We start from the raw sequence: 14,243 nt of genomic DNA, 5'->3' as shown, positions 1-14,243 counted from the left end.
TTTTTTTTTTTTTTTTTTTTTTTTTTTTTTTTTTTTTTTTTTTTTTTTTTTTTTATTATTTTTGCTCTTTTCTGAATGAGTGTGTATGCGGAAAACAGAACATTAACAGCCTTTGTGTTTATTGCTGTATACACACCGTGCTTGTGCTGCATCTGTAAATAACCTTTGCTCTCCTGGGTTTGGAAAGTGTTCATCAAGATTGAAGTGTTTTTATAGTCTTGGGCTTGAGGGGGTGTGTGTTTATATCAAGTGTCCTATTGAACAAAATGCTTGCTGATGGCTGTGTGTTTCTGCTGGTGGTGTATGCTTGGTGATAGGCATCCACGTTTTGAAAGTCCTACTTGCTGTGTTTCACTGATGTCCGCAGTTCTGAGGGCCAGAGATGCAAAAAAGTAAATGAAGTAGCCAATTTGTAATTCAGCCCTTTGCTTTCCTTTGTGCTTTGCATATTCTTGCTGTTCACCAGGGATGGAGATACCACTACCAATTCCTTGTATAATCGTATGGCCCCTTTTTGTGGAGCACTTAAAATTTTTGCCAATGTAGAGGTTCTCATATCCACACAAACATTGCCTTGGCTGTGCTGGAACTGTAGCAAGCCAATATGCCACTAAATTGAAGGCCAGGACTTTGGGAATGTATTGCTGTTGAAGATGGTGCTATAAAAGCTTTTAGGGTAATACAGTCTCTGGTTCTACGGCTTCTTTTTTCTAGGTCAAGTTATTTCTGTGAAGGCAAAGTTTCCTGATTAAAAAAAAAAAAAACCCACAAAAATATTTAAAGCAATGATTCCTAGATCTCCGTAGAATGATGTCAGATGATACCATGCTTTTTCATTTAACACATGGGTGTTGACTTCTTTTATATGACTGAATCAGCAGTATAATCTTGCTGAGAAAAATATAGCAGCAATGTAACACCTGCACTTGGTGTTAGTGGAGAAGGGGGAAAAAACAAGTCAAGAGTTTCTTAAAAGCCTTTAAGAAAACATGATGCAAACAGGTGAGTGTGCATTAGTTCTCCTGCTTTTTGATCTGGTTGCACCAGTCAGGTTACCTCTGGAAATGGTAGGCTCAAACTCTCACACTTCAGCAGAGCTCTGACTGTCTCCAGCGGCTGCAGGGAAAAGTTGGTGGGAATAGCTTAAATTAGGTGCTTAACTTTTAAATGTTGAGGGTCAAGAAAGGTCTGTTCCAACCGGAGCATATGCTGTTAATTTGTACAGACATTTCAGGAAAACAACACGGTTGTCAGGGAGAGGTTCCCATCATTAAACCACTGCCCTGCTTGCTCCGGTTGTCTCTCTGCTCCAGCGGCGCCTGGTTTCTAGAAGAGGAGGTTGTTAAATGTTGCTCTTGCCTTTGTTATCCTCTTCACTTCTGTTTATTTCCAAGCTACTGTTCCTGTGATTAAAGCACTTAAAAGGGAAGGTTGTAGGAGAGGTATTTCATCATCAAGAGAGCTGCTTGACTCTTGCAGAGAAAAATTTTGCAGTGCTGTAATGTAGAAATCACAGCAATTCTGTTTATTCTTTGTTTGGATTTGGGATTTGTAAGTTGAAACATGTAAATTTTCCTGGCAATGAGGATGTGAGTTCTGCTGGGTAAGCAAGGGGAGCCAGGGCAGGTGAGGATCTGCTCCAGAGATGTTAGTTGTTGGTGTGATTGTGGTGCTGCCCTGGTTTGGTTAGATGAGCTCCCCACATCCTTTGCACCTGAGTCGGTCCAACTCTCAGTCTAAGGTCTAAATGTCTCAGTCTGCAGCATGAGGTTGTGTAGATCTTTGTAGAACTTCACAGTTTTAGAGGGCAAAGACAATTTTCTGTACAATTGATTTGCTATTATTTGGGCAGTAAACTCTAGGTTGGACTTTGGTCATATTTTTGCATTTTATTTTGTGGCCGTCAGATCTAAGAACGTGGTTCTTATTTAAGGGAAGCTCACATTTATGGAAACTTCATCTTTAAGGAAGAACATTGCAGATTGAGAAGATTGTGCTTAAGTATGGCCAAACTATTGTTCACTGAAGTAGCTGAGACCCTTTTTTGTCTATTCTCTTCATTTTGAGGGTTCATGATTACCAGAATATTTGACAACAATCAACTTTATCTGTTCCCATGACACCGTTGTTACACAGAAGTGCTACTTATCTCCATTTTATAAATGGTGAATAAGAAACAGAGTCAGTTCTAGGTCACTTTTAGGTGGTAAACATCTGTCTCTGATTTGCATGCAATCTAAGTGCAGAAGGTTCATCCAATACCCACAGCTGGAGGCACACAGATAGCCTTGGCTGAGCAGCTGAGTCCATAGTGCAAAGCTCAAGGTTTGGATGTGGATCTGTTTGAGGTCACTGCTCCAATCTAAGCCAGTGTCTTCCTGCTTTCCCAAGTAGAGGGATTTTTAATGATGTGATTACAGTAACACCAAATGACATCAGGACTCAACATTTGCTCCATATCTCTACTGGAAAGTGAAACATCTGTTCAAATAATGTGAACTGAACTCATTCATCTTTGCATCAGAGTGTTTGCTCATGTGAGACAAGCAGATTCCCTTTTAGTGGCACTTACGCATTTGTGGTGATGGTAGTCTTATTGTACAAGGAATTATTTTAAATGGAATCTTCTGATAACATGCAGAGTAATATTTTTTTGTGTGAAATTGCTCATTTTTAGATTAGCAGAATCAGGTTAGTAAAATGCTCTGTTCTGCTGAAAAGATACATTTAATAAATATGTAAGAGAAAAATTTTAAGTAACCATTAAACATAGTTAATAAAATTTATCTTGCAAGTAGAATTGGAAAAAACCCTGTTCATTTAATGTGTTTTATGGCTCTCATAGCAATTAACTGTCTTCATTACATGAACATAAATCCTCAATGTAATTCACCTTTTTCCGATTAATTGCTGTGGAAATTTTCCCATTGCTTTGTTTAGACTGTAGTATTATTTCTCTTTTCCAAAAGCTGAATCTCAGCATCACATTTTTTCCAGATGTTCTGCAAGTCAGTTCCAGGTAACAAAATCTCTTTGCATTACAGGACAGTGCAGGGGTAGTGTTGCAGCTGTGATGCGTTGATCAGGTGAAGGAGGGACTTTTCTTTCGCTTGACCTAAAGCAGAGCAGGGGGCTGGTGTCCTTGTCTCACTCCCTGTATTATGTGGTCTGATAAAAAGTTATTATTTCTCTCTTCAAATGTTTCTGTGTGATTTTGTTTATTAAATCAGAAATAAACACTGATTTTGTATGCCTGTCAAAGGCTGTCAAAGGAAAACTCTGATGCAACTTTTCAGTGACTTGCTGAGGGGTGCAGGTCTACTGGTTGTGCTTGAAAATGTGTCAGTAAAATTGTCCTCCAACATTACCGAGGGAAAAGCTCGAAGGGAGCATTACAGGATGTCTGCTTGAATTCCAAAAGTTAAAATCAAAGCTTTATTTTGAATAAAGCCTTTGTTCTTCTTGATGGAATTTTGCACACCAAACAGGGAAACAGGACAGAGTGCAGGATCACATTTTACAGATGTTTTTTTATCAGTGAGCATGCTGAGCCTGTTTGCCTGAGTAACATTTATGCAAATGTTTTCTAGTGTTTCTCTGAACTATTTTGCCAGGCTGATGAAATAAACACCCATTATGTTTGCATGTTTTGTTGCAAGATCAGCAGATTGGCTGTTAACATATCAATTCCCTTGATGACACCACTCCTGCAACCCTATTCACTCAGCTTCTCCTGACAGGGCTTTTATTGAATCCATCAACCTGACACATATCAAAGCACAATTTCTGATAACAAATATCTGTTGTAAAATGAATTAAAAAGGTGATAGCAGCTGCAGAACTGAGTTGAATTTCTGAAGGAAAATAAGAATCCCCCAAACTATAATGAAATTCTTAAGATATCAATCACAGACCAGTAATATAATAGTCCTTTACCTGTGCTTTTGAAGTAGTGACAAGTCAGTGGGTTTGCACGAAGTCATACAAATGGCCTTGCCCCTGGGCCGTCAGCCTGTGGTTCTGCCTTCTGGGCTTTGTAGTGGTGCTTCAGAGAGTGTGATGAAGTAACAGGTAATTTTCTTCTGGAGACCTTTTGCCTATGAGGACCAACAACCTCCTTGTAATTACTTTGCACTCTGGTCTTTGAGAGAGTTGGAGACTGAGGAGTGGAAAATGCTGGCTCTGAGTGGAGCACACCTTCTTTCTCTTGGAAGAGAAAACAGTTTGGAGCCCCTTGTCCTCTGCTGAGCTGCTGCTTGGCAGCCCATGGACCACATGTTGGGCAGAGTCCAGTCAGGGTGGAAAAGGGCACGTGTTTCTATGGGCTCCAGATGTTTTGAAATTAGTTGGCTCAAAAACCTTTGTCTGAGAACACATTATTTCTGTCTCCTTGCAACCTTCTCCTATCTGTCTTACTCTCTTCATCCTGTTTTTCTATCCCCTTTGGTTTTGCATCTCTTAGATGACAAGCAGCTTCAGGCAGAGCTGCCTTTGCACTCGTGCTACTCTCGCTGTGCCCAGGCTAGCTTACCTCTGATTTTTGGTTAGCACACACTGTAAAATACTAGCTATTAATACTCTTGCTTTTTGCTTTGTGGCACGTCTGCTCTTTGGATAAGTATCCACTGACAGTTTGCAGCCTCGCAAACTGAGGAAGAGAGGAAGAGGAGGGTGGCCAACAGTTGATGTGGAAAATTAATTATGAACTGCCATCCTCCTGCCATGTAGTTAAGGCAATTCTGCATTCCAAGCTTTACATCCAACTGTGCAGAAAATAAAGGAGAATACTGCATTTCCTTCCTCAAATAGTGGGAATGTTGCCAGAACAAAGCTTGGTGGAGAATGTCTCTTATGGTACTGATCACTCAGGATGCTCTAGAGCCGTTACTGCTCTGCCTGCAGCTGTGAAACTGCCCAGAGAGTAGTTTTTACCTTTTGTTGGACAAATATTAGCTTGATTGCACATCCAAGCTGATAGAGACTTGTATGTGTGATGGGGAAGTCATCTGTGTCCCACATGCAGTCAGAGAGCAACATCTTGTGTTTCAAAATGTGGAAACAGTGGTGACTTGATGATGTTCAGGTTCAGATGAGGTGCAGCTTGTTATATTTTCATCCTTCAGGATGACATATTTATTTTATAATGATCTTCAAAAACTGGCCTCTTGCATGGCGGGGTGGACAGTGTGACAGGTAGCACTGGGAATGTAATTACCTAAAGGAGCAGTTCTTTCCCTGGACAACCCCTGTCTTAAGGATCACAGAAGTAATTGCTGGAAGCCCTAGCACCATGTGTACTTCAGGAGCTCTCCTGGTCTGATAATTGAAGCCTGGGTCCTGGTAACTTTAGCTGAGCACTGCAGAGCCAGCACAGACCAATCTAAAGATGCCCTTTCTCAGGGAGCTCTCTAGGATGCATAAAAGAACCTGAAAGAGGTAGGGTTTTGGAAAGCCCCAACAAATTTGTTAGTGACTATTAGATACTTTGTTCTATAACAGTATCTCTTGAGACCAGAAAAATCTTTTTGGCTCTTCAGGTTTTCAGTTAAGGTACCAAAGGGCTCCACTTCATAGATTTTTATTATGAAATTTATTGTCACAGTTGCTGACTAATTTGATGGTTAACTGAGGGGTGATGCTCTAAGAAATACCTAGGATTTTGCAAAGGTCCAAATTGCTGCCTGATAAAAGTCACTGACTCAAATCATGATGGTGTGGCTCCTGTTTTCCTTTTCCTGACCTCTACCTTCTGATAGACACAAATGCGACATACTTTCTAGTGCTGACATGCTGATTTTTTGCAGCTAGGGGACTGTATTTGGAAGCATAAACCTGTTGTACATGTTTAGATGTGATGCAAATAATTATGCATGTCTGATGAATGGAAATTAAAACATACTGAAAGTGTTTGGAAATAAGAGAGAATGTATGCAGCCAAGTATCAGCTGGGAATGGAGAGTTCTTGTTGGCGTCATTTAATGGCAACTCTCCAGTTTGTTGTTTCTGTGGTGAATATATAGAAAACAGCAGAAACTAGAAAAGCAGGGTCACTGGGGGTGAATGGGCAGGGAAATGGCTTCCTTTCACTTCTGGGAGAAAAGGGACAGTGAAGTGAGCAGCATTTCTGATGATGGGCTGACACCCCCCTCAGTCTTTGCCTCCAAGTTGGTGGGAAGGTGCTTGCAGAGACTGCTGGCACTGGTCTCCTCTAAGAAAGGTCTTATTCCTTCAACACAGCAAAAGCCATCTGCTGTTTTCTCCTGACTGGCCAGTTGATAACATGGAGAATTTTTTTTATTTTTTATTTTTTCTCTCTCTGCTATATGGGGTAAGTAGAGCTCCACTGCCATCTTGCCAGACAAGCTTGGTGTTTTGGCATCAGTGGCCAGATGCCTTTTCATCCGCCTGTGGAAGTGGCCCCTTTGCAGAGATTTCCCCTCTTCTTTTCTTCCCAGTGCTGTTAACTGCTTTCCAATCTCAATGCTGTGAGGTAAGGAACACTTCAGTTTTGCATTGGATGTGGTATAAAGACTTGGACTGGGGGAACCCCCAAGTTGGTGCGTGCTCAGTCTGCGTTGTGATGATGCCATCACCCTCACAGAACCAAAGCATTCTCAGTAAGGACTGTAGAGGAAATATAAATAAAGAGAATTCCGGAAGTTTTTTAGACCCTTTGCATTTTATGTATCAAATTGGGTGCTGACTGCCACTGGAGCTGATGAGTAACACCTTCCAAAGTGTTACTGACTTTATGACTGCAGTAGAGGGGGGTTGTAAGTCTTTTCCTGCACTTTTGTCTTACCCTCAGGGGTGACAAGAAAACACAGAGGATCGCTGAAAGTTTCCCCTGGAATGCTCTTTACAGAAAAATGTGGCAAAACAACATAAAAAAAAGTCTTTCTCCTTGTCGGCAACCTCTCCTTGGCTCGGGAACTCAGGAAAGGGGGTTGGGCAGCCCTGCACTCTGCTTGCTTTCTCTCTGGGAGGAATTTCTAGTTGTTAATGATTAATTCAAACGTTTCTTGTCGTGGGTACAGTGTGCACAGAGTGATAAATCTGTGGTGGGTTAGAGGTGGAGGTTGCTCAGTGCTGACAATTAGCTTGAGCCACAGGCTTTGCTTTCATTGGCATTTTCACAGCATTAACCTGGACCTTGTCAATTAAAATCCAGACACATTTTAATGAGGGACATCTTCTTCTAATGATAATTGTAATAATATCACTTTTCTTCATTTAAAACCTGTCAAACAGGCATGTTTCCTGGAAAATAACTGCCCAGTTTTCACATTGCCTAAATAACTAGGAAGTATCTTTCAGTTTTCTGAGCTGACATTTCATCACCAATAACTAAAAGCATACGAGGCCAGAGCTGTTAATCTTCGAACACTTATCAACTTCAGTCAAGGTAATTTGACTTTATCTGCTAAAATAAGCAGGTTTATTAGCCTTCACTTTGGAGGCTAATAAACATTTGATAATTACCTGAAGTCGTTGATGGGGATTTATACTACTAAGCTCTTCTAACTGTTTGACAGCATAGCTCCAGAGCATGTCCTAGGCAGTGATCCATTTCTGCAGCTCACCTGTTCATTAGGTGGAGGAGGAAGCCTTGTGTAAAGGTTGATTAAGGAACTTGTCTGAGATGCACAGAAAGTCTTCAGTAGAATAAAACTCAGAAACCCTGTGTCTGATCTTGTATATATACTGCAGTGGGGTTTTTTATGTGTTTATGTGTCTGTAAATACTCCATTTAGAATCTCTCTCAGGCCACAAAAATGAGTGTTTAATAGTTAGAATGGGAGTGATATATCAGGTATCAATTGGAAAGCCATTGGGGCTTTATTTTAGCATGGCATGAAAAATAACGAAGTGAAAATCATGTTTAGCTTTGCATGGAAAAATACTTTTTATTTTTCTGAGTGAGGAGCAAAAAAGCTGTACGAAGTAACACTATCTAGATTCTGCAATGTGTTTGATCTGAGCTTATCTATGTGGGTGGAAAACACTGCCCTTTTTATTTAGATGATCCCTGGCTTTAGTCAGGTCACATATATTTGTTTCCTTTATTTGTCATCTCCTTCTTTAAAATTAGGTTCTTCAAGTGGTCAGCCCTTGTGAATTCAAAAACCTCATCAGTATGACAAACTTGCTTCTCCTCTGGTCCTTCTCTGAGAGCTGTAGAAGGAACTCTAATTATGAGCACCTCTAGATGATGCCATAATGTAATTAACAATAACCCACCTTATTTCTGTAACAACCAGAATAACGTCATCAGTTGTTCACACTGCAAAATTCAGGGCATAGCATGAACTCTGTGTAAGAAATCCAGGCACCAAATACCACACTGAAAAAAAGGTTGAACAATGATAACTGAGAAGTAAATGGGATTGGGCTGCTGTGACTGTATTCTGGAAGGTTATAGTTGTGCTTTTAGTAAATGCAAAGAGTAATCCACCTACTCTGGGAGGGCTCTTCTTTTCCCTTTCCAGTATGAACTGGCAAGCCTGTAATCTGCATTCTGGTGCATATAGAAATTGCACTTACAACTGCATAGCTTGAAGGCTGGGAATATTATCAGATAGCTTTCCAGTGAGCCTTTATCAACTGAGCTGTATATCTCACTGCTCTCATTTTTTTTAAGAGTGCGTTTATAAGCATTAGGGGTGATCAATAAAACCTGACCTACCTTTGCAAGCTAAATAGGCCTGATTTGAAACTACTAGACTTAAAGAGATTAAGATTTGCTAGCAGCGATTTAAGGGCAAGTGAGATCCATTTACATGCCATTTCTTTTCCACTGTTGAGGTTTGAATTGCATCGGAAAATCTGTCATATTGCATGTTGAAGCATGGCAGCTAACACTTTATTGAGCATGTCTTTAGGAAGGAGCTGCCTTCATACCCTCCATTTCACTATACCTTACTGAAAACATAATGTCATTAATAGAGATGGAACAACTCTAACTGTGCAGAGTGAAACGTCTGTGAACTTGGACTCTAAACAGTATTTTCTATTTGTTACTTTTAGTCTTCAGGGACAAAAAAGGAATGTACAATAAAAAAAACAAACAAAGAGACGCTAAAGAATAATTTAAAATGTATCTGTTGTTTAACCCTTTGAGGATGGTGTGGAAGTGGAGGCTGGAAGAGCAACACTTCCCCACAATGCAGGTCTGTCTGGGTGTGAGGAAGGGCCAGATGGATGCTGTAGAGTAGTCTTTTATTTCCCCATCTCATCACTTTTAAGCATTTAATTTAAGAACCTGAAAACCATGTGGAATGGTCTTGCATCATGAAAGGCAGGTTTGGTTCTACAAATGAAATACTTCATTGCCTTAGTTAGTCCGAGTGGTCTTATAATAAGTAGGTCATTGAATCAAATGTAGTGAAATAAAACCTTCTGGCAAGAATGCTCTATCCTGAAGATGGTGTCTGTGTTACGAAAAGCTTGTTTAGAACATTTAAAATATTTTTATGGGATTCATTTGTCCAGCTATCTGTCTGTTGGGCTAGTTTTGGTTCCTGTGGTACGTAGTGTGGTGCCTCTCGAGATTCCAGTGGAGATTGGGCACTGTACGTGCATTTATGGATGACATGTCCGTGTTTCACAAGGTAATTATGCACCAGCTGCTCTTCCTCTCCTCTGCATGGTTCATATTTAGAGCAAGAGGTGTGTGGGCTCAGTAAAAGCCATCAGAAGGCACTGTTGCTCAGGTATTGATGGATGCCTCTATTCTTCTACATGGAGTTTGTGTGTGTTAATTTTGACTAAGCTTGTGTGCATGCTTGCTCATCCTCTGTTGGACTGCTTATTAATAAACGTTATAACTAACAAGCCATTTTGTTCAGAAATGGTTTTATCTGTCTTTATGACCCTAGTTTGAGAACTTATCGTGCTCAGTGCTGGAGAGCGAGGTCATACATGACAGTCCTTGGCCCAAAGATCTTCTGTGTTAAAAATCGAAGTATAGTGGGAGAACGAGACACGATTGCCAGCAAGTGTGGAGGCAACAGATGGAGCACAGCGGTGGAGATGAAGGATGTGCAGAGCTTCATGTGTTGTGGGGCACTGATGATCAAAACTCCTCTTTGTTGTGGTGCCTGTACAAGGCTCACAGCAATCAGGGATTTGGTTTGCTGAGACTAACTCCTGCCTTGTTAACTACTACTTCTTGATTATTTCTGTCTATATCCATCTGCTGCCTCTTTGCTGTTAGAGCTGCAAATTCCTTAGGGTTCAGACAGCTTTTTCTTTTACTGTTTGTGCAGTACCAAATTCAGTGGAATTCTGGCCCAGAGTTAGTGCTGGTAGCTGTTAGCAGTGGCATTTACACATGAAAATAAGGCATTAGGAAAACAATTATTTTCACATTCTGATTATCTTTATTTGCATTGCAACATCCTCTGAATCATTGAAACTGAAAAAATTATTTAAATTAAAATACATGATTAAAATGATTATTATAATGTTCTCTACCACAAATAGTTCCATTCAGGAAATGCAATTTCTTTTTGGTATGTGGTTGCTTGTATATACATCTGCATTTGTCTGGCAGATAGATTTTATCCTACAGCCTCTGGCTGTTGCTTTCCTAGGTGCTTATTCATGTTTAATATAGCCCTCCCACGTATTTGCATACATAAATACACACTTCCTTTTTTTTTTTAAACACCTGTTTGCATCTTTTAATTATAGATTGACCCTGAGGCTGTTGGCTCTGGGGTTTGTGCAGCCGCAGGTAGCTGGATGTTACATATTGTTCTTCTTTCCTAAGACCTGAGCCTGCTTCACACTGACCTGCCAGCTGAAGTTTCCCCTTCTGGCACCACGCCACAGCTAAGTGCCTTTCAGCGAGTTCTCGGCTGTAATCCTGAGCTGATTTCTGGGATGCAATTCACTGCTCCGGTTATCATATCAAAAGGGGGGTGATTTACATTTCCTGCACGTCTCCGTGTTGCCAGCCTTGGAGAGCGCTGCAGAGGGAAAGTTAATGTAATTTGATAAAATAACAAAAATGAGCCTATTTACAGCGTTGCGTCTTACGCTGTGGAGAAATTTGATACAGGCACAAAGTTGGCACTAAGTACAAATTTAGGCTGCGCACAGAGATTAATTTTGGGGCTTTATTTGGCTCCCAGGGGAAAAAATAGGAAGATTGTCCCTAAAGGCTGAACGTGTGGAGAGCTGTATATCCACCTTTGTGCACCACAAAATATATCTTTATCTTGATTTCTTATTGTGTTGCCCCTTAAAAGTCTCCCTCCTCCCGATACTCATCGGGAGTAGTGTCTGCACAACACATTATCTTTGGTTTTTATCTGACCCCCCTCAGCCCTCCACGGTTTCCTCGCTGAAAAGGCACTGAGCAGTCACACCAGCATCATTTGTACAAAGGGGAACACTTTGTGTTGAGGTATTTTAAGCACGTTCATACGGGAAATGCCACAGGGCTGGCAGGGCTGCAGTGTTTGCTGCTGATGCGCTTTCAGCTGCCACTATTTGTATGCAGGAGCAGAGGCGGTGGTGGCTTCGCATTCATTTCCTGTGTATCAATTACTTATTAGTAATCCACAAGCCCAATTAAGGAGCTGGAGGTGGGATGTAATGCTGAGAGTGTGGCCGTGCTTCTCTCAGTTTTAGTCTGGGGAGGGGAGGGATGTATCTGCTGCAGGTGACCGAACGGCTGATGTTACTTATCTCTGAGACAGATTCCTGCAGTCTTGTCTAACTTTGGCTTAATTTCCTATTTTTTTATGAGCATTTTTTCTTGGACATATTGACTGTGCTGCAATGAGAGGTTGTGTTAAGAGGGCACTCAATGAAAACATAGTGGGCAAAGTGCTCCTGGATTTACTGCACCTTGTCTTTCTCCTTTGAGGTTCTGATATTGTATACTTGCAGCTGCAAGTAGAAAAATATATACTAGTTTCATAAGCCTTCCAGCACTGGCAACAGCTCCTCTACAGGGTTTGTAGTCCCAGGTCAGTTTTTTTTAGGAATTTGTGAGTAGGGGTCACCAAAATTCACCTTCAGGCTCTTCAGGACAGGGTATGCTTTCCGTCCCGTTTCACTTCCCTTTTCTTCCTCCTATCTCAGCAAAGAGATATCTTTGTTCATGCCTGCATTTTACCTGGCTTTAAAAGCTTTGAAGCTCTGTGTAGTTCTACCTTAACTTTAGCAAATCTTTTAAAAGCAGATCATAAAGGCTGACCACACCAGGAAAATATCACTGTCTCACCATGATTAGTTTGTGTGCCTGACCTCCTCTTCCTCCTAACCTTGACTGCTGCTTCTTGTCACCTTTGATTTCATCTTTTTCTTTTCTGTTTTCCCCCCTTTTCTCTGTACTGTCTATGAAGATTTGCACTGCCCGATATTATCACCTCACCACGCTGTTTGAATCTTAATGCGAGTGCCCTGGGATGAGATTACACTCACCCTTCAAACTGATACGTCTCTTTCAATGTATGATGTCCAAAGAGAAGACCGTTTCTGGATCCTGGAAATTAAAACCAGCATGTGCATATGTTACTTTACCCAGAAAAAATGTAAACTTCAGTGGAAACCAGACCACAGCATGGGTAAATACAGCAGGTCAGGGCACTTCCCTGCATAACTTATCCATGATGAAAAGGGAAGCTCTGCATCTTTCTGTCCCTCTCACTCTGCTTTTCCCTATTCTGTTTTTTTAAGAACTGATTTCCTTAGGGAGTTGTTAATGTTCAGGGCTTCTTACCCCTGACATTTTGGACAATGATGTGACAACACAAGTGCATCTATTACTCTTCTGCTGGAAGCTGACTAAAGCTAAGGACTTGATGGATAATGGCCACACTTTCCAGCAGCGCCTCATGTACATGTGAGAAGAATGACTGAGTGACCTGCATATAAAACCAAACTCTGTCAGGCACAAAGTCGGAGCACAGAACCAGGAAAGAAGACTGAGGACATGAGCTTTTCACCATGAAAAACTTATTTTGCGCCACATATTTTGCTCCCCTTCTCTCTGTTGGTGGCTATCAGGTGCTTTCTGTGTTACGGCAGTGCAGGTTGTGGTGTGGTAATATGTAATCTCCTTCATGGAAAGGCAAGACAAAGGGCAGCAGGCTCATATGGCACAGGGAGCTTTGAGAGAAGGAGGCTGCACGCCTGAAAACAGCATCACATCAGCCAAAGAAAGCTGATTCTCCTCTGCCTGGAGTAGTCAATTTACACCTCTGCAAATTGAATGTAAAACAACTCTGGCTGGGAGCTTGCATTTGGTGCTGCTGTGGGGGCCCTTCAGCAAGAAGGGGAGAGAGCTGGCTGGGCCACCAGATCTGCAAGGCAGAGGCCATTTGAGCATCGTGGCCCATCAGGGTGCTCTACCCTGGCAGGTGAGGTGTGCTGGTCAGATTCTGTGTGTTTGGTGCTTTGCTGGCTGCTGTAGACCTTCTGCTGAAGCTGATACTGCTCTGCTTTATATTTCACAGCATAGACTTGCTAAAGCTGATTTTGAACTCACACAGTTGAGAGGAGTGGGGAGGAAGGGGGGTTACAGTGGGGCAGGACTGGGGTCCTCTCCCCTCCCAGTTCCCCAGCACAATCCCCCTGACCTCCCTCTGACCATGAATATTAGATGGACTTTTAGGCTCGGAGAGTAGTTTACAGGTGAGATTTCTGTGACATTTCATTCTTGGTGCTGCAGCAGCCCAAGGTACAGTGTTGCATCAGGAGAAGACTGTACTCCAAGCAGACCTTGAACGTTCAGTTTTCACAGAGGACACGTTCGTGTTTGTGGACAAACAGAGAGTTGCAGTGTGCCAACAAAAGAAAGTAACAGAGTGGAAAAAACTGATCCCAGGTTGAGTATCTGTTTCTGGAAGATATTTTCTGTGAAAAATTCACTGGCTTCTCTGTGCTTCAGATTTTCCATCTTTCCAGGGATACTCCCTCACTCTTACCTGGAATTTGGGGAAGACTAGTGCCCTCTGTAGCACTGCCTGCTCTCATACTCATTCTTCAGTTTCTGTAAGGCAACAACGTCTGCACAACTTCCTTTTATCTACCTAATGTAGATTATAATTGCAATAACATTTACTTCAAGTGAAATAGGGTGCTGTAGCTGTGACTGGCATCTGCAAATAATCAAAGAACAGGAAAAAAAAATCACAAATGGATTCAAAGAACAGGAAAAAAAATCACAATAATGTTCTCCAAAGAAATTATCATGTCCCATGTACCTTATTATAGAACACAAGAAA

At 41.4% G+C, this 14,243-nt stretch overlaps 1 protein-coding gene across 4 annotated transcripts in view; it reads left to right on the top strand.

Moving 5' to 3' along the window:
- Positions 1 to 14,243, top strand: part of SGCD (sarcoglycan delta) — a 317,255-nt gene that overhangs the window by 120,677 nt on the left and 182,335 nt on the right. The window lies entirely within an intron of this gene.

This window comes from Empidonax traillii, unplaced genomic scaffold (assembly GCF_003031625.1).
Source record: "Empidonax traillii isolate 1590-97213 ecotype Southwest subspecies unplaced genomic scaffold, ASM303162v1 scaffold168:size1726349, whole genome shotgun sequence".
NCBI classification, from domain to species: domain Eukaryota; kingdom Metazoa; phylum Chordata; class Aves; order Passeriformes; family Tyrannidae; genus Empidonax; species Empidonax traillii.
Note: the sequence above shows the minus strand (reverse complement) of the source record. Positions and strands in the feature narration are given on the sequence as shown.